General features: G+C 45.1%; 2 long non-coding RNA genes across 2 annotated transcripts in view; one reads left to right on the top strand and one right to left on the bottom strand.

Annotated features, from left to right (window-relative positions):
- The window catches only part of LOC138189142 (uncharacterized), a 288,383-nt gene that overhangs the window by 186,971 nt on the left and 81,102 nt on the right, over positions 1-20,310 (bottom strand). The window lies entirely within an intron of this gene.
- Positions 18,765-19,476, top strand: LOC138189144 (uncharacterized). The gene is made up of 2 exons (XR_011175940.1): positions 18,765-19,037; positions 19,285-19,476. It is a non-coding gene; the product is annotated as an uncharacterized LOC138189144 (long non-coding RNA).

Genomic DNA, 20,310 nt, shown 5'->3' on the forward strand with positions numbered 1-20,310 from the left:
CTTGTAGTAATGTGACTGCTGTTTACAGGGTTAGTGTGCCTGACTTGTACCGCTGTGTCGTCCGCGAATGTCAGTATTTTGCTATTGGTAGTTGTTGGTATGTTGGCCGTGTATAGTATGTATAGTATTGGTCCTAAGACGCTTCCTTGCGGAACCCCTGCCTTGATGTCTTTGACTTCGGAGTATGTGTCCTTGATTTTTATTACGAAGGTTCTGCTGCTTAAGTAAGATTTTATTAATTGGTATATTTGTTCCGGGAATTGTTTTCTGATTGTTTGTAGAAGGCTTTCGTAGTTTATTTTGTCGAATGCCTTCTCTATGTCCATAAAGAGGGCTGTACAGTATTGCTTGTTTTCCAGTGCTATTATCATTTCGTTGACCAGTCTGTGCATTTGCTCTATAGTGGAGTGTTTGTTTCTGAATCCAAATTGGTGATCTGGTATTAATTTTTCCTTCTCTAATATTGGTTTTAAGCGGGCGTAAATTATTTTTTCTAGTATTTTAGATAATACGGGAAGTAGTGAAATTGGTCCGTAAGATGTAGTTTGATGTAGGTCTTTGCTTGGTTTAGGTAACATTATGATCTGTGCCAGTTTCCATAGTTTAGGAAAGTATTGAATTCTTAGCATTGCGTTAAATATTATTGTGATTTGTCTTATCGCTTTTGGCGGAAGGTTTTTCAGGATTTTGCCATCGATTAGGTCGATTCCTGGTGCTTTATTGTTTTTTGTTTTTTCGATTATGTTTCTAATTTCTTGTTCTGTTGTTTTAGGTATGATGTAGTGTTTGTCGGTTGAGGTACTAGTGGTTACTGCATCCTCGTCGGTATGACAATTGAGGTTGCTGTTATTGATATTACGTGATGGGAATGTGTTGCTTAGGTGGTTGGCAAATTCTTCCGCTTGTTCTTCATTGCTTCTTGCCCATGTGTTATCTGCTTTTCTGATTGCCGGCACTAGCTTTATTGGCTTCTTTATTTTTTTTTATTGTTTTCCATAGGGAGTAGTTGGTGTTCTCGTGTGCGGATAGTGACTCTATGAATTTTGTGAACTCGTTGTTGTTGTGTTCTTTTATTTGTTTTGTATTTTATTTGTATTTTATTTGTATTGTTTTTTGTTTCGTTTGCAAGTTTATTTAGGTGTTTTTCTTTTGTTCTATGTTTTTGCCATTTTGCTTTCGCTTTTCTTTTTTCTCTAATTTTTTCGAGGATGTCTAATGGAATTATTTTTCTTTGTCTGTTGGTTGATTCAGGTATAGTGGTTGCCCATGCTGCTTCTTGAATAGTTTCTGTAAATGTTGTTACTGCTTGATCGATGTGTTCAGGTGTTTTCAATGGGATGTTGCAGTTGATTTTGCTCTCAATTATTTGTTTAAATGTTTGCCATTTTGTAGTTTTATTGCATAGTGTCTCTGAATTGCCGTAAAGTATTGGTTTGCTTCTGTATGTAATTATTATGGGTCTCTGATCGGAGGTAAGCTCAAGGCTGGGTGCTATGTTTAGTTTCTTTGCGTTTAGTCCCTTTGTTACTGCAAAATCAAGTAGATCAGGTATTTTGCTCAGGTTTGTCCGCCAGTACGTCGGTCTTCCCGTTGATAATATATTGAGGTTATTATTTCTAATGTAGTTTTCCAAGATTCTACCTCGTGGTGTAGTGATTCTTGATCCCCATAGCGTGTGCTTTGAGTCGTAGTCTCCAGCTGCGATATACTTGTCACCTAGGTGTTGAAAGTACTCTTCCCACATTTGTGATGTAATTTTGTGTCGCGGTGGTACATATACTGCTGACAACTGTAAATGGTTGCTGCTAGTTTGTACAGTAACGGTGGTTGCTTGTATATGTTCCTTACTAACTTGGCTGTATAAGTGATGTTTAATGTCGTTCTTTATTACTACTGCGGTCCCTCCGTGTACTTTTCCGGAGGGATACTTGATATCATATATGGTGTAGTACGGTATTTTTAGGTAACCTTTTGTAGTGAAGTGTGTTTCTGATACGAGTAGTATGTCGATGTTATTGTTGTACAGGAATGTTTTAGTTTCTAGGACCCTTTGTTGTAGGCCGTTGGAGTTCCAGGCTGCTATTTTAAGCATGTCCATTTTTATTTCCTATTTTTTGCTCAGCATGTTTGTAAGTAGTTGTAGCATGACTGTGATTTGTTCCGTTTGCTGTCTGAGGACTGCGTTTTGTTAGCTTATCATTTTTGTTAGCATTTCGTTGTTTTTGATGGATTGTTTTAGTAGTTCTTTGATTTCTGTAGTGTCGTTGCTGTAATTGTTTTGATTTTGATTGTCCAAGGGTAACGATTGGTTGACTACCTGCGCGTAGCTTCCGCTGACAACGGTGTTGATGTTACTATGGTTATTGTTCATTACGTGCTGTAGATTTGGTGTTGTCACAGTTTCTATGCTATCCTGTTGCGCGTGAAAGTTGTTGTGTGTCCTGTTTCGAAGCGACGGGAACAGTTTACGTTGCAGTTGCTTTCTGACTACACAGCCTTTGTAGCTGGCTGGGTGGTTTCCACCGCAGTTGTAGCATTTTACATCGTTTGTTTTTCCCGTTTATGGGCAGTTCGTTGTTAGATGCACTTCTGCGCATTTGACACACGCCGGGTTTCTGTTGCAGTAATTCTTTGTATGCCCGTATTGTTGACACCGCATACATTGCGGTATGTCTTTCTTGTGTCTGGGAAGCTCGACTGTAATTATTGTGTTTAGTACTTTTTTAACATCGAAAATTTTCTTGTTGTTGTTTTTGGGTTCAAGTTCAGTTAGAAATAGCGGTAATGGTTGTTTGATATCGTACCTGGTTATGTTTTTTATTGCTCTTACTTGATGCCCGATTTTAGCTAATTCCTCGCATATGTTATTTGTGTTTGTTTTTAGGTGTAATCCTCTGCTTACTGCTTTATAACTTTTATCAGTTTTGAGCTGGTAAGTGTGATACCCGGCGTTGTTTTCTTTTAGTACTTTTGTCACTTTTCTGAAAATTTCGGGGGTGTTCGTTTGTACTTTTACTTGGTCTAGTTTTAATTGTTTCATAATGTAATTTTCTTTTCCTGCAATGTTGTTAAGTAGCTCAATGAGGGGGTCTATTATTTGGGCTTCTATGTAAATTGGCGGTGGTTTGGCGATGTGGATTATTGGTTTTTCCGCTGGGTCTATTTCCATTTCTTGTGGCAGTGCGCTGAAGAAGTTTTGGAGAGGAATTTCTTGAAGCCATTGTTGCCTTCCCGTTTCTCCAGCCCTCCTAGTATTTGCATTTGTTGTTATTTTTCGTTTTTTGCTGGGAGTTACAACCTTCCAGCTTTCATTCTGGTGTGGTGGATCGTTGTTGCTGTAGTTCTCCTCGTCATTCTTTTGTGTAGTTCCTTTATAACTGAGCAGTCGTGGTCTTCGTTTGTTGATCTTTTTGGGTTTGTTGTATCTACAGCTCTGTTTATAAAATAAGTTTCGCCTTTATTTAGTATTTTTAGTGGTGGTACATGCTGCTCATTTTCCATCATTGAGCGGTTGGCTCGGTCTTGAGTCACTTTGTTTTCCCCACTTGTCGCACTAACGGAGGCACTGGTTCTCACGTCCGCATGGCTCGACTGCTCGGGCAGAACTGACCTTCAACGATGTGGCTTTATAATTTACCGAGTTCACTACGTGGACGTGACTGTACTTCTATTTTCCACATTAACTATAAATAAATAAAATAGTAACTGCGAGAAAGAATTCCATGCCTTTATAAACAAACTTTCTTCCCATTTTTTAGTTATTCCAAAATTAATCGCTTTCCCCCGTATTCTTTTTAAAAAAATTGAAGTAATTTTAATCATTTAAATATCTATCATTGATCTCAGTGCAGATGGTTTTTTTTCATATTTCTTCTTGCTTATTTCTTCTTATTGCTTATTACTTCTGGCATATTTCTGGCTTCTTGAAGGCAAAATATCCCTTGCAGTGGCATTGGTATTACTTTATGTAAAGATCACAAGAGATGATAAACGTGATAAATCAATTTCTGTAGATTTTTTTGATTATATGTTGAAGGTAGCAGAGCAAAAGATTTAAAAATAGTTGACAAACTTTGCAAAAAAGCAGATATTTCTAACATCATTCGATACTTTTAAAATGTTCAGAACTGTCGAAACAAGCATAAATTTAATGCAACGAGCAAATGAAAAGTATGTTATTTATTTTGAAATTGTCGTGCTCATAAAATTTTCTCTCCTACAAGAAAAAGTAAAAAGTATGGCATACTTGCATTCAAAGAGTTAATAGCTTTGATACAATGTTAAATTCTCATGCTAATAACGTGTAATTAGGAAGACAAACGATTTACAATGTTGACAAACTCCATTTTCCAGGCAAATATGTGTTTTAAGATTAGGATTTATAACCAGAACACCGAAGATAGTGGACACCTATAAAGATTCGTTAAAGATCAACGTGTAGAAATCACTTTATGGGTGCAGAAAGTTTGGCTTCTTATAACCTGCCGGGATCTGACGGCTACATTCTCGATATCGCTAAACGTGTCATGAACTATTGACACAGTCGGGTAATTCATCATGTAATAGCGTCATATAGCCATAAGTTGACACACTAGTTCTCATAGACATCTCTACACGTGTCGTTTTTTGCTCATTCTGCGATATAAACAAATCTTTTTATCGAGGCAAGTGGAACTTCCGTGGAAAGATTATCTCTGAGTACGTTGTATGTTATTCATCATCAAACAAAATACATAACAGTTACAATTATGATATAATACATAATTTTCTTAAATCGTTAGATTACAGTTTTCCAAAAATAAATAAGATAGGTTTAGAAATCGCTACTGTAAGTTTCGTAAATATACTGATATCCAAATAAAATTTAACTTTGCAGTTCCTTTCTTACTTTTAAGGATATATGGTCTAGTTTTTAAAGTTTGTAATAGAATGCTTCGAGAAGAGTAACGCACTTGGGAACATGAATAAATTGGTAGTTTCAGAACGATTCTGATGCATTTTTAATTGTAACGTAAAATTCTAACGAAGCGATAGAAAACGTGGTTTTTCCGCAAAAACTGCTACGAGCAATTAAAATGTAAGCAACCAAAAATCCTGTCTGTATTATGAATTGATATTAATTTAGCCAATTGAATTAACATTTTAGTTAACTGACGCAAGAGTGCCTGCGTGAGTGCAGAATGTATACGGCCTTAGATCAATTGATGACTCTACATAATGCTTTACTTTACGACTTTACTGTATTACTTCCACCTATTATATAGCTGTACAGACGCGAACAGGTTTGCTTGTGTTCTGATCACGAGTTGTTCGCCAGTTCCAGTGTAGACACAATGCTATTTTTGTGCATGACCAGTATGCAGGCAGCTCGTTGTCTGTTCTAATCAATGTAGACATTGCTAGGGCTATGCAAGTATAGAATATTAAAAAGTATAATATCCTGCAATTCATCTAATTATACGCGTTGTTGGGTTAATCCCCTGACGACGTAATAAAATGACAAAGAATTCAGGACGAACGACTTCAATTTGCTGTACTTACTACTATACTGATCAAAATTTACTGTATTTCTCGTAGTGGATAGAAAAAATGTATACTTTGAACTTTGTATCGTGAATGATGATATTCAAGTATGACTTTTATTTCTTACGAATCTGAAGGTTTCTATTACTAAAAGTGACTATTTATGTGTCGGAGAAGGTTGGAATTTAGAGTTAGGGGCGTGAAACGAATCTTCGTTTGGATTACACAGTGTCATTATGCAATAGAGAAGACATTGACTAGTGCAAATACGATTATTATAGGATTGGACAAGTAACCGTGGTAATTAGATACTCGAGAAACTAATGACAATGATCCTAGGTTCAATAACGAATCCGCGGTCAACGGGATGATGGATGAACATGCTCACAAAATCTAAGTCGGACTCTTTGTTAAAACGTGGAATATCCACCGAACGTGCAGACGCTAAGTAATTCGCTAATACGGCCTCACGAGAGAATGACTTTCCGTCGCGATGGTGCTGCAGAGGAAAACTATGATGGGGTTTGTCTGAGGACACGAGATCCTTGGATTCGTCGAGGATAACCTTCGTCTAGAAGGTGAGGGAAATTGGCGTTGCTGCTAATTGGTCAATCTCCATATCGGTGGTTAGAAAAAGATGCTAGTCGCCCTCGAGGGAAAGTTGCTAGTGGGAGACGCCGTTCGTTGAAAAATAGGTCTCTCCTATCTTCCCGTAGCTGGGACAAAGATTGTTTGTCTGTCTGAAGGACTTTAGCCAACTAAATCTTAAGATTTATATCGGGCCCTCAGGCTAGCCGAACATGTACTGCGAAGACGCATCGACATCTGGTAATCATCTTAATCGAAGAATAGGGTCTGCGTGTGGCGAGCCACGGGACAGAAACCGTTGGAATGTTTACTGTCGCGTGCCGTCACAAATATTTCTTTTAAGGAGAGCTATAGAATTACTCCATACCTTTGTTAGACAAAGCGTTCATCCCGTAACCGCGGCTACGTTCGGCGACTCGTTGTCGCCTCGAGCCCAAGCTCATTATCACAAATCGCAAACAAATACAATCGGATCGAATGACGACAATTGTTTAATTACGCTTATGATAGAATCTAGATTACGGTGTTAAGGGATTTTCCCGAAGTTGCAAAGGAAAGGCTTCGATGTCCTTTCATCTCCGACATATATATGGAATATGTGTGTATATTAATTATTTGGCTGATATCTTATTTATTTATTTTATTATTAACTAATTATTTATTTATTTATTTATAATGATTATGACCGGTTATTTATTTATTTAGTGATTTATTAATTATGGACCAATTATTTATTTTTATTTGACTGGTACTAGTATTATTTATCATTGTTGACAGTCATTATTTATATTATTTATTATGTGACAGTTTATTTATTGTTATTTATTTATTCCTTATTTATGGATACGTTTGTCCTATTATTCACTATGTTAATTCTAGGATAAATTCTAGGATCATTGGCAGCGAGAGGTCCCATCCGATTTTCACGATGAGGTCGTGGCCCGGCCGCGTCCACTCCGGGCAGTATGCCAGTGTGTGCTGCGCAGAATCCACACTCGCATCGCAGTGGTGGCAGCGCGCGGTCGCTTCCTTCCCGAATAGGGTGTAGATACTCACCGAAGAAACCGTGTCCGGTGAGCACCTGCGTCACCCTGTAGGTCAGGGGAGGCCCGCCACCGTCCAACCAAACGTCTCAGTTTGGAAGCCCACCCCGCCCGGCAGACCCCGAGTGTGTTGATAAATCTCGCGACACCTCAGGGCCTGCAATTCGAACGGGGGAAACCCGGCGAGCATCGTCGCTGCTGCTGACGAAGTGGTGCGGAAGCCCCTCACTACCCTGATGGCCACCGTCCTGTGCAGCCTCCTGACCGCTAGGAGACTGCGACGGTTGGTCATCAGGTACTCCGCCCAGATCGGAGCTCCGTAGAGGAGCCTCGATCGCACTCCGACGCCGGGCTCGCTCAACCGAGGCAGCAAACGTCCTAAGGCGATCGCCATCGCCACAACAGACGGTGCCAGGCGCTCGAAGTGAGCGCCGAAGGTCCAGTGGCTGTCGAGGGTCAGGTCCAGATACTTCATGCTTGTTGCGATCCCGATCTCAGCCCCCTCCAGCCTCAGGTGATAACCCGCTGGAGGCGTCTCGCGATCGGCCTTGCGGCAAAACCACATTGCCTCGGACTTCTCAGGGGACACCTCCAGTCCCAATTCCTTGATCTCGGCGACCACGCAGGCCACCGCCAGTTCCGCCAGGCGGACGGTTCTACCCCATGCCATGCCCCAGACCAGCACCAACATGTCGTCGGCATAGCACGCCAGTGCCGAGTTCGGAGGCATCGACGTCCGAAGCACCGCGTCGTACACGATGTTCCACAGCAACGGACCCAATACCGACCCTCCGGGTCTCCGCGGAGTGCAGCCCTCCCGGTCACCCCTCCGCCCAGGACGGTAGGAGACGACACTCCGGTTCCGGAGGAACGCCCGGACCATGCCCCGCAGATACGCGGGTACATGATGAAATTTGAGGGGCCGGCAGATCCTGTCCTATGGGATGCTGTTGAAGGCGTTGACCACGTCCAGCGACACGACCAACGCCACATAACCACGACGCTCGGTCCCCTCGACGAGGGAGCGGACACGGGCGACAGCGTCGGTCGTAGACCGCCCTTTCCGGAAACCGAATTGGCCGTCGTGCAGTCCGGATACACTCCGGGACAAATGCGAATCCAGGCGGGCAGCCACCACAATCTCCAGCAGCTTGCCCGCCTCGTCCAAAAGGCGCACCGGCCGGAAGGCGGAAGGCGAGTCCGGAGAGCACCCTGGCTTCGGCAGCAGGACCATCCGACCCTCCTTCCACGAAGCGGGGAATTCGCCTCGAGACAGGCATCCGTCGAACAGACGCATTAGTTTCGGGGCCAAGACCCCGGCGACGTCCTTCCACAGGCGGGCCAGGGCACCATCGGTACCCGGAGCTTTCCGCGCTCCGATCCTCCCGACGGCCCCGGCCAGCTCTACTTCGGTGACCCTCGATTCCGGGCTCCAACTTCCCGCGGTGACACGTGGTTCTTCTTCTGGAGGTTGAGGCTCCTGCTCCTCCTCTTCGGTAAAGCTGTCATGTCGGAATACAACGATATCAATCGCATGCAGATAAGGTGGTTGATCGTATGGATTCTTCCCTTCGTTGTCCAACGCTATCCCCACTAGTGCGCGTTCGTGAGATGTACCATGGCGGCTAGCACGTGCATGCTCTTTCGAGAATTCGGCGGAAGAAGTGTAAGGATATGGATGGAACATTCTCGATGGGCACGTCGAGAAGCTACTAGAAGGTTCTGTAGCACATGTGACGCCACACAGACACCCACACAGGTCACACTCATTACTGCATACAGAGTGGGGTTCTAAACCTTTTCAAGGGCCATGGGTCACTAAGCAAGTCAGTCTGAGAATAACCAGCCAACTGTCAACATTCATAACGCTTACTTGTATTTTACTATAACTTTGTTTAATAAAAATCATATAGTATTGTTTCAATACAAACATTGTGTCTTCCACTGTTTATTAATCTTAATTTCAAGATTAAATTCTAACATGTCATCTATCTCTTCTGCTGCTCCCGGGAACAGGGTGCCGACGACATCCTCCAGGAACCGAGGGTCCATGCTCTCCGTTAATGGAGGCGCCCATGGACCGAGTTTCTTCAATACCATCTTGTATGGGCGCCCCCAGGGATCAGAGTCAAGGGTGGCCAGAATCTCGTCCCAGGCCCGCCACTTCGTCTCCTTGATGGCTCGTTTCATAGGCATCCCCACTTCGCGGTAGGCCTCGAGCAGACAAGCCACCGTGGCTTCGTCTACCCGCCGCCTACGGCGGGATCTGGTGTACCGGCGCCGAGCGCGAATGCACGCCTCGTGGAGACGAGCGATTTCCTCGGACCATCAGTACACATCGGCGGCGCGGCGCGGGCTCGAGACCGCGGCGTACACGAATCGCAGATCGCGTACATGTCGCGCCTCAGCCGGGTCGCTCCCGCTTCCTACGGTTACCTTGGCGGACAAGTCCTTCAGCGTGGCCTCCATCGGCTCGGCCAGTCGCGATGCTTTGCTCCCAGCGTCCTGGCCTGAGATCACGAACAGCAGTGATGTACGACTTAACTCCGTGATGTCGACTTCGGAGAGCTTTTCTTCCCTCTTCACCACCGACATCGCATCCCTGTACGTGAAGCCCGAGCCGCCCTTCACGGTGAGCGATACCACGGCACACCGTGGGGGTCAGGGAAGGCCCGGCACTTTCTCGCCGTGCGTGTCCCGCCCACTAAAGTTACGTCTCTTTCCTGCCCAGATAGCTCCGCTGCCCGCTCCTCGCATGGATTCCCTTCCCGTGCTGGGGCGCACCGGAGGACGAGCGGCCACCTCCGCCAAAGTCCTTGCCCTTGTTCCGCCACTTCCGGTCGCCGTCCAGGGCGCCAAGGTTCCTGTTCGCAATGTCGACGACGGAAAAGACGACGATACCCGCCCCTTGATTCTTGCGTCCTCGGTCGGCGCATGGACCGTTGGAAGAGGTAGCGCCGTGGGCTCGCTGTTCTTTCGCCTCGCTCTCCCTCCTCCTCCTCCTATGACGGTAATAAATCCTGCCTCGTCGGCCGACGACTCCACGGTCGACCGCGAGGTGTCTCTCGCCGACCGCAATCGTGTTTGTACGGTTCTTGCGGCGACGCCAGCGATCGTATCCAGCGAGGATAGCGCCCCCTGGCATTATTTCTCGCCGACACTCCTCCAACTTGCGGAGGTACAGGATCATGAGATCGTCTAGTGGAACTCGGGGTCCTGGACCACAGAATCTATCTGTTTTCTTAGTTTCTGTATTACTCCCCGACCCGTCGTGACAACGGAAACGGCGCGACGCTGACCAGCGGTGTGGGGGAGGTGGGGATGCGGACCCATAATCGTTCTCGTTGGGGCCCCAGGAGCATTTTCTTTCGTCCCCTTTGTAGAGGTGATCTCCACCTCTTGTCCTTTACCGTCGTTGTTATCATCATTGGCTGCCCTCTCCGTGCATTCCTTGGTCAGTCGTTCTACCGTCTCTTGGAGACGACTGACCTCTCTCTCCAGAAAGCGCACCCTCCTTCGTAGGTATGCAACGTCCTCCTCTTCCTGATCGTGGGTCGGTTCCGCGTCCTTCACGGTTACTTGCTTGTCGGCACCGCTGCGGATGGTTGAGGCGGCGGCGACCACGCTGGCAACCTCGGCGTCGGTGTCGGTGTCGGCATCCGTCCCCCGCCTCGCGCCTCTTTTCTTCCTTTTATCGGGAGACGGCAGTAGCGCGGAGTCCGGAACCCCCGCGGACGCGTGCCCCCGCCGTGTGCCTCCGCCTCAACCGTTGGCACGACAGCCAATATGGCTTACGGAAGGGACGCTCGACGATCGACGCGGTCAGGCGCGTACGGGCACTTACGGAAGAAATGGTTTCTCGGGACGGTGTGGCGCTGGCGGCGTTTCTGGACATCGTCAACGCGTTCAAGACCATGCCATGGAGCAAGATAGTGGCGGTCCTGGAACACTTCAAGGTTCCCAGCTACCTTGTTCGGCTCCCGCAGGGAGGACTTGCTTATGTAAGTCTATGGGGGCTGGCAAACCCACGTTCCCGCAGGCAGGGATTACCGTCGGGACTAGCGTCCCGCTTACGTGAGTCCTCCATGTACACCGCAGGGAAGGTCGCCGGGAGTGTAAGGCGTTTAAGTACGGTTACACTCTCTCTACGTGGCCATGGGTAGTAGGGCACCCACGATCCTGATGCCAAAGATGAGACCGTCGGGATAAGTTCCCGGATACTTGGTACCTTGAGGCCCTCACTTACGTGAATCCCATCTGGAACTGCCGAGCACGGTTAGCAGGTCGCCGGCCGGCAGTGACGTGGCCGTACATCCACACGGTAGTCCCACCAATAACTTAGGATGGTACCACGAGAGTCGAGTGAAAGCCCGGTATTATGGGTTTGGACTCATGGTGGCAGTGGTTGATGGCCAAGATGCTGGCAAGATTTAAGGTGTATTGGCTCGCCTCGAATTGCCTTCGGCGGGTGAGCAGCGTCCCACCTGCTCCGGAACCGTCCTGGAGAGACGGGAGGGCTTAAAATGTGCCCCGTTCGACCTGAGACGAGCGATATTCCCTGCAGCCTTAGCTAATTGAGGTAGCATGGCACTGGGTGCCTTGCGCGCTGATTGGGCATAACCTCAAACCCTATGGCCCTAGGGCTGCCCGGGTACTGTGTGGCGATATATCGACGCCGAGGAAAGCACCCGTAACCAAAGACTGAGAATACCTTGTTCGGCTGATCCGCGTCTACCTCGACGACAGGCGGGTGTTTGGGGAGTACCTAGAGAAGATCGGACGCGAGGAGACAGATACCTGTCACCACTGCGGGGAGGGCAGGGACACGGCACAGCACACCCTGGCATTATGTCCGGCGTGGGAGCTGCCCCGCTACACCCTGCGTCGCGCCATAAGCGAGTGCTTGGCCCCTTCAGCCGTTGTGGGAGCGATGCTGCACGAGCCACAGGATTACGAGGCCGCCCATCTCTTTTGCGAGCAGATTATGCTCGTAAAGGAGCGGGCAAAGAGGGAAAGGGGGAAGAGCTCTCACCTTTGTAGGGTAACGCGACGAAGAAGGATGGCGGTCAGGCGGCCCAGGACCAACGGAACGTGACTAGTAGGGGGGATGGCGCTAGGGGCAATGCCCCCTAGCTCCAGATTTAAAAGTTATGCGGACTTTTGGGATCGACTCTAATAAGAGAACGCGAGAGGGTGGTGCAACGGAAAGACAATTCGATCCAGGTCCCCGGGGAACCCCTGACTCGAGTAGGAAGGCCATCGTGGTGTTTTAGCCGGTAAGAGTCAGACACTACTCTGGTTTTGCCGATTATTTCGGCAGCGGCAGAGTGTTTATGAGGATTTCTCCACGTTAAAAAGAGGGTTGGTGTTAGTTTGGGGAGCACGACGCGGGTGTGGGTTCTCATGGCGTAGGACCACGCCTTGGGAAACTCCGATAGATCTGATATGCTCCTACAGCTGGGTGGTGGCTGCTCAGTACATTTGGCAACCGTCAGTTTGCCGATCCGATGCGAAGAATTTCGGAGAAGTTGGTGGGCCCATAAATGCCAAGACCACTCACTTCACCTTCTCGTGAGGCTCCCTGTCACCCTGCGCCTGATCGGCGCGGTGTGTTGTGTGAAAGAGAGTCGCACAGGGACTGGAATTTCAGTCAACGACTGGGCACCAACAATTCATTACAAATATGGACATGAAGAAAACAGGTAGTAACGTTTACGGTGCAGGGGAGGCACACCTCAGTACCGGCGCAGCCGCGGGTTGTAGAGCAGGTCCTGCTGCGTTGTCATCGAGCAACCGTGGCCATCCAGGGGTGGACCACCAGGCCCCCGGACGTGTTCATGCGTCTGATGAAGAAGAAGACGTGCAACCAGTGGGGTCTGGAGGAAGATCAGAGGGACTTGATGTAGCTATCAGCGGCCCCGGATCTTCGTGGGGCGGGCTGCCGTTACGGCGCGGCGGCGGCGGGAGGGTGAAGTCCGACGACAAAATGCCGTCGTGTTCTTCCTCTTCGGCTGTTGCGAGCGTGCTCGGCAAGCGAACATATCGGAAAATTACCGGGTCCGTAGACAACACCGCCTTCGCCGCCGACGGTCGCGGCCAGGGCGCCGCCCTGAGTGCTACGGGGAAACGCGACCGCAGGGGATTTGGATTTTGGAAGAGGGGGGGGGGTGCAGGGAGCGTGGCAGAAACCAACACCAAAACACCGGCACCGAGACCTCCGCGGTGGCCGCCGCCGCCTCCACTACCGGTCTTGAGCCGCTGGAGTCGGTGGCGGAGTTGTCGCGGGCGAGGGTCTGCTACACGACTGTGGATATCGTTGCTGATATTATGAGGAAGATGGAGGAGGTCGAAAGGATCGCCTCCTTCTCCAGAAACATGAAAGGCGCGTTCGTGAGGCGATTGAGATTGGCCTCGCGTGGGGCGAAAGCGTCTAGCATTGAGGTTCAACAGCGCACGGTTGCCACCTCCGTCGTCGCCTCGTCAATGGCCGATCTCTGCCGCCTCCGCATCAGCGACGGTGCGGCTGGCGACGACGACGCGCGGAATGAAAATACGAAGACAGAACCGGCTGATACACAGGCCTTACTGTCGCCACTATGCGGGTTTTGCCTAAAAGAATCAGATGCTATAGATGCCATGAGATGGGACACATGGCGAATAGGTGTTCGTACAGTCATGGCTAGGAGCGCTGCCGGAAGTGTGGCGAGATAGGGCACACAATATCAAACTACGGAAACGATCCGAAGTGCACACTGTGCAGTATGGGGTTCGCGTTTCAGATTAATCTTGTCACGGAGTCTCTAGCGTGTCCTACGCTCACGAAAATAATACAGAAAGAGGCAGCTAGAGGTAGAGTAACCTGAAGGTAGTTCAGATAAATTTAAATAGGAGCAGGCATGCCCAGGACCTGACGCAGCAGCTGGCCCGGGGAGCGGGGCGTCGGTGTAGTCATCATATCTGAACCGAACAGATAGCTCCCCTTTGGTACAACGATACGAAGGGGGATGCATCTATCTGGGCAAGCAGATTTAATGGCCTCCACTCCAGCGAAGATACGCTGATCGAAGAGGAGGGGTATTCCGGGATCAGGATAGGGGAAGTGTACGGCGGGAGCGGTTACTGCTCGCTCAATGTTGGACTAAACATTTTCGACGAGTACGTGGAGAAGCTTGACATATCCATTAAGACAGCTGGAAGGAGATGCAAAGAAACGATCATTGCGGGTGACTTCAATGCTAAATCGAAGGCATGGCACTAAGACGGACAGAAAGGGAAGAATGCTGTCGGAGGTTCTGGATAGGAACCACCTTGCTCCTATTGGGACCCCGGTTCGGTGTATGCTGTATAACGTAATACTATATAACGTTATAGTATATAGCATAATACTATTTAACGTAATACGTCATAACGTAATCCTACAATTCTGTATAACGTAATGCTATATAACGTAATACTATATAACGTAATGCTATATATCCTAATACGTTATAACGTTATACCAATGCCCTCGTTTCTAACGTACCATGGAGCGTTCACTATTGTTCTAAGAATTTTAGCTTGTGTTGTCTCTATTTTGTTTATATGGCTCATTGCTGCTGTTCCCCATAGTGGCATTCCGTACGTCCAGACTGGTTTTATAATTGTTTTGTATATTTTTAGTTTGTTTTCTATGCTTAGTTTGGATTTTCGACTTGTTAACCATTGCATTTGTCTCCTTGCTGTCTGTATTTTGTATATTATTGATTTAATATGTTGTTTCCATGTAAATAGTGTATCTAGGTGGAGTCCTAGGTATTTGACTTGCTTTGTTTGTATTATGTGCGTGCCGTTAAGAAAGATGTTTGGTGGTGTCTGTTTTCGCAGTGTGAATGTAATATGGTTGCATTTACTGGGGTTTGCTTTAATTTGTTTATCTTGCAGCCACTTTTCTATTTTTGTGATATGTTCTTGTAGTAATTTGACTGCTGTTTCTGGGTTAGTGTGCCTGACTAGTACAGCTGTATCGTCCGCGAATGTCAGTATTTTGCTATTGGTAGTTGTTGGTATGTTGGCCGTGTATAGTGTGTATAGTATTGGTCCCAAGACGCTTCCTTGCGGAACCCCTGCATTGATGTCTTTAATTTCAGAGTATGTGTCTTTAATTTTTATTACATAGGTTCTACCGCTTAGGTACGATTTTATTAATTGGTATATTTGTTCCGGGAATTGTTTCCTGATTGTTTGTAGAAGGCATTCGTGGTTTATTTTGTCGAATGCCTTCTCTATGTCCATAAAGAGGGCTGTACAGTAATGTTTGCCTTCTAATGCTGGTATTATTTCGTTAGTGAGTCTGTGCGTTTGCTCTATCGTGGAGTGTTTGTTTCTGAATCCAAATTGGTGATCTGGTATTAATTTTTCTTTCTCTATTATTGGTTCTATGCGGGCCTAAATTATTTTTTCTAGTATTTTAGAAAACACGGGAAGTAGTGAAATTGGTCCGTAAGATGCTGTTTGATGTGGGCCTTTGCCTGGTTTAGGTAACATTATGATCTGTGCTAGTTTCCATAGTTTAGGATAGTATTGGATTCTTAATATTGCATTGTAAATTATTGTGATTAGTCGTATCACTTTTGGAGGAAGGTTTTTTAAGATTTTACCATTGATTAGGTCGATTCCTGGTGCTTTATTGTTTTTTGTTTTTTCTATTATGTTTCTAATTTCTTGTTCTGTTGTTTTAGGTATGATGTAGTGTTTGTCTGTTGAGGTACTATTGGTTACTGCATCCTCGTGGGTATGACAATTGAGGTTGCTGTTATTGATATTACGTGGTGCGAATGTGTTGCTTAGGTGGTTGGCAAATTCTTCCGCTTGTTCTTCATTGCTTCTTGCCCATGTGTTATCTGCTTTTCTGATTGCTGGGACCAGTTTTATTGGCTTCTTTATTTTTTTTTATTGTTTTCCATAGGGAGTAGTTGGAGTTCTCGTGTGCGGATAGTGACTCTATGAATTTTGTGAACTCGTTGTTGTTGTGTTCTTTTATTTTGTTTTTTATTTCCTTTGCAAGATTATTTAGGTGTTTTTTTGTTTTCTTTTGATCTATGTTTTTGCCACTTTCTTTCGCTTTTCTTTTTTCTCTGATTTTTTCGAGGATGTCTGGCGGAATTATTTTTGTTTTTCTATTTGTTGATTCAGGTGTGGTGGTTGCCCATGCTGCTTCCTGAATAGTTTCTGTAAGTGTTGTTACTGCTTCTTCGATGTGTTCAGGTGTTTGCAATGGATGTTGCAGTTGATTTTGCTCTCAATTATTTCTTTAAATTTTTGCCAATTGGTGGTTTTATTGCATAGTGTCTCTGAATTGTTATAAAGTATTGGTTTGTTTCTGTATGAAATTATTATGGGTGCATATGTGTCGAGCTGAGCTCGAGGCTGGGTGCTATATTTAGTTTATTTGCGTTTAGTCCCTTTGTAACTGCAAAATCGAATGGGTCAGGTATTTTGCTCAGGTCTGTCGGCCATTATGTCGGTCTTCCCGTGGATAATATATTGAGGTTATTGTTTCTAATGTAGTTTTCCAAGGTTCTACCTCGTCGCTTTTTATTATCACTGCGGTCCCTCCGTGTGCTTTTCCTGAGGGATGCTTGGTATCATAAATGGTGTAGTACGAAATTTTTAAATAGCTTTTTGTAGCGAAGTGCGTTTCTGATACGAGTAGTATATCTATGTTGTTACTGTACAGGTATGTTTTGGTTTCTAGAGCCCTTTGTCGTAGGCCGTTAGAGTTCCAGCCTGTTATTATAAGCGTGTCCATTTTTATTTCTTATTTTTTGCTCAGCATGTTTGTGAGTAGTTGTAGCATATGTGTTATTTGTTCCGTTTGCTGTCTGAGGGTTGCGTTTTGTTCGATTATCATTTTTGTAAGTATTTCAGTACTTTTAATGGATTGTTTTAGTAGTTCTTTGATTCTGTAGCGTCTTCGGTGTTGTTGCTTTGACTCTGATTGTTAATGGGCGTTGCTTGTTTGATGTTTTGAGTCACTTGCGCGTAACTTCGGTTTCCTTGGAGGTCTGTGTTTCCGTTTATAGATTTTATTTCATTTTGTATTTTCAATGTTGCTTCGTTTTCCGTTGTATTTTGTTGTTGTTGGTAGTTATCAACTGCTCTATTGCGAAGTGATGGAAACAGTTTACGTTGTAGTTGTTTGCTGATTTCACATCCTTTATAGCTGGCTGGGTGGTTTCCGTTACAATTGTAACATCTAACTTCCTCTATTTTTCCTGGGAATGGAAAGTGTGTTATTAAAAGGTTTTTGGCACATTTAACACGTGCCGGGCTTCTATTGCAATAGTTTTTTGTGTGTCCGTATTGTTGGCACCGCATGCATTGAGGTATTTCTTTTTTGTAGCGTGGTGGTTCCACTGTTATTTATATTTCTTTATTATTGGTTCCTGGTTTTAGTTCAATTAGGAATAATGGTAGTGGTTGCTTAGTGTCATACCTGGTCATATTATTGATTGATCTTGTTTTGTGGCCAATTTTGGTTAGTTCACCGCTTAATTTTTCTGCGTTAGTTTTAGGATGTAATCCTCTTATAACTACTTTGTAGCTCCTTTCCGTTTTGAGCTGGTACGTGTGGTATATAGCATTTTTGTTCTTTAGTTCATTTATCACTTTCCTATTGCTTTCTGGGGAGTTTGTTTGGATTTTTACCTGTTCCAGTTTTGTTTGTTTTATTATGTAATTTTCCTTCCCAGCTATATTGTTTAATCGATCAATAAGCGGGTCTATTATTTGCGCCTCAACAAATATTGGTGGTGGTTTTGTAATGTGTGTTGGTTGAGTTGTGGTTTTGCTTGTTGGGTCATCGTCTATTTCTTCCGTTAGCGAGCTGAAGGAGTTTATTAATGGTAATTCTTGCAGCCTTCGCTGCGTTTCTGAATCTAGATTACCTATTATTTTTCTTTTCTTATTGTAACCTGCCACATTCCAGCTTCCATCCTGTTGTGTTGTTTCTTTGCTTGTTTCCATATCGACTTCAGTTGTATCTGAGCAGTCCTATTCTTGATTTATTTGCTGACTTGGTTTTGTTATGTCTGTTGTTTTATTAATATAGTATTCTTCGTCGTTTTAAATTATCTTTATTGGTTTTATTTTCATTTTCTGTTTCCTTATAGTCTTCTTAATAGAAGACACGGGTTTCCAACATTTAGCTATGGGTGTAGCCGTTCGTGTTTATCTTACTCGCTTTTGGCGCTTAAATAACTGAAGCCCTCGTCTGAGTTCTTTGATGAACCAGAGGTCCTTCCTAGCGACCACCTGGAGCGTTTGGCTCTTCTCCCCTGCGATGGTCATTCCAAGGCCCTTCAGGTATTCATGTAGGCTATCCACTTGGCGTTGTGCTTCCCTCTCATCTTCAGCAAGTAGGACAATGTTGTCAGCGAAAGCCAGGATTGGAACTTTTCTTTCGTTACTCACATTTATACCACTGGTTTGCTCTTCTACTACTTTCAGCAGCGGATCTAGACAAATTAAGTAGCAGCGGTGATAAAGGATCACCCTGCTTGACTCCCATAAGTGTCTTGATCTCCACTCCCATATTGTCTTTTGCTTTTATCGTGGTCTTACCCTCATAATACAGTGTCTCGTCCCGCGCTACGCACGCGCCGTAACGTAGACTAAAACTACCAATAGCGCGAGTGAGCGTTTCAATTTGAGATTCAAATAAAATTTAACAATTTGTATAGAAACCAAATTCGAGCCTCACAACCCCCACGGAATAACCCGCCACATGACGACCCCTCCACGGTAGACCTAATTATAAATAAGCGTAGCGACATAGAAGATACAGAGAGATAATTCCTTAGTTCAGAGTAGTTAATTCCTCAGTTCTGTGTGATTAGTTCCTCAGTTCTTGATTAATTCCTTGGTTCTTGGCGACAGTTCCTCAATTCTTGGCAAGTAATTTCTTTGTTCATAGCGATTGGTTCTCAATTCCTTTAGCTCTTAATTTCTCAGTTCCTTTGCCTTTCAATTCTTTAGTTCCTTAGTTTTTCAACTCTTAGTTCCTGTAGCTCTTAGTTTTTTGCTCTTTGTTCTTAAGGTCTTTAGTCCCTTAGTTCTTTAGCTTTTAGTTCTTTGTTTCATTAGTTCCCAGTCCTTGTCAGTTTTGTTAATCGAGGTGTTTGTATTTGTCAATTTGTAAATTATTGAAAATCAATTAAATTAAAATCTTGTAATTAATAAGAGAAAAAACGTATCGCGAACGATTGTAACTTCGAGCATTCGAAATCTCAACGACAATTCTGTCAATACCCAATTAGAATTAGAATAAACATTTGTTGTGGAAGATATTTGTCTAATAATATAATAGGATTAAGCGAACATTTATTTTCACCAACCTTGATCCTCTCCCGTGCCAGTACTCCTGCGCGTAGCAGGTTAGCCGAAACGTGGAGATTAATTGCCAATCGCATTAAACATCAGACAACGCTATTTAATCTAAATTAAAAAAATAACGGCAACACAAACAAAACAAATCAAACAAAACGTAACTGCAACACATGAGCCATAGGACAAGGCGGATCGAGAGCGTCTCATGTTGTTGTTGTGTAGCGGAACCGAACACAGTTTTGACGCTCGAAACATATCGATAGACAAAACAAAGTCACCTTTATGGGCAACTGTCGATCTTAGACAAATTCAAATATTCCGACCCCCCCCCCCTCCCCCGGCCAGTATAAATAAACAGACTCGATCGCGGGCGAGACAGTATATACCAAGTGACACGATTTAGCGATCAATATCTACGAGTCGGGTTTTCCGCGAGCGAAAATACACTATTGTTGCGAACATAGTGTAATATCGTAGAATAGTTTTGATTGGAGATCGGCTGAAATTAGAAAACACCGTGTACGTCGTCTTTTTGTGGTTTGTTTACATCTAAGAGCGCCTATGTGACTAAAGTGATCTAGTTCTTGCAGAGGTATGCGGAAAAACGATAAACAGCGTTAGAACAAAAAGGACGGTTTCGGGTTCAAGGAGCGATGACGGAGAGGTCAGAGTGTGCGAGTCGAAAAGCGAGTGTGTTGCTAGGATCAGAGTTGATTGAGACGTCGAAGCATAGAGTCGTTAGAGTTGAGTTGTGAGTGCTGTCGAGTGTTAGAGTTGTTAGTGAGAGAGA

Source organism: Bombus flavifrons, chromosome 18 (assembly GCF_040668555.2).
Source record: "Bombus flavifrons isolate JBK064 chromosome 18, iyBomFlav1_principal, whole genome shotgun sequence".
NCBI classification, from domain to species: Eukaryota; Metazoa; Arthropoda; class Insecta; order Hymenoptera; family Apidae; genus Bombus; species Bombus flavifrons.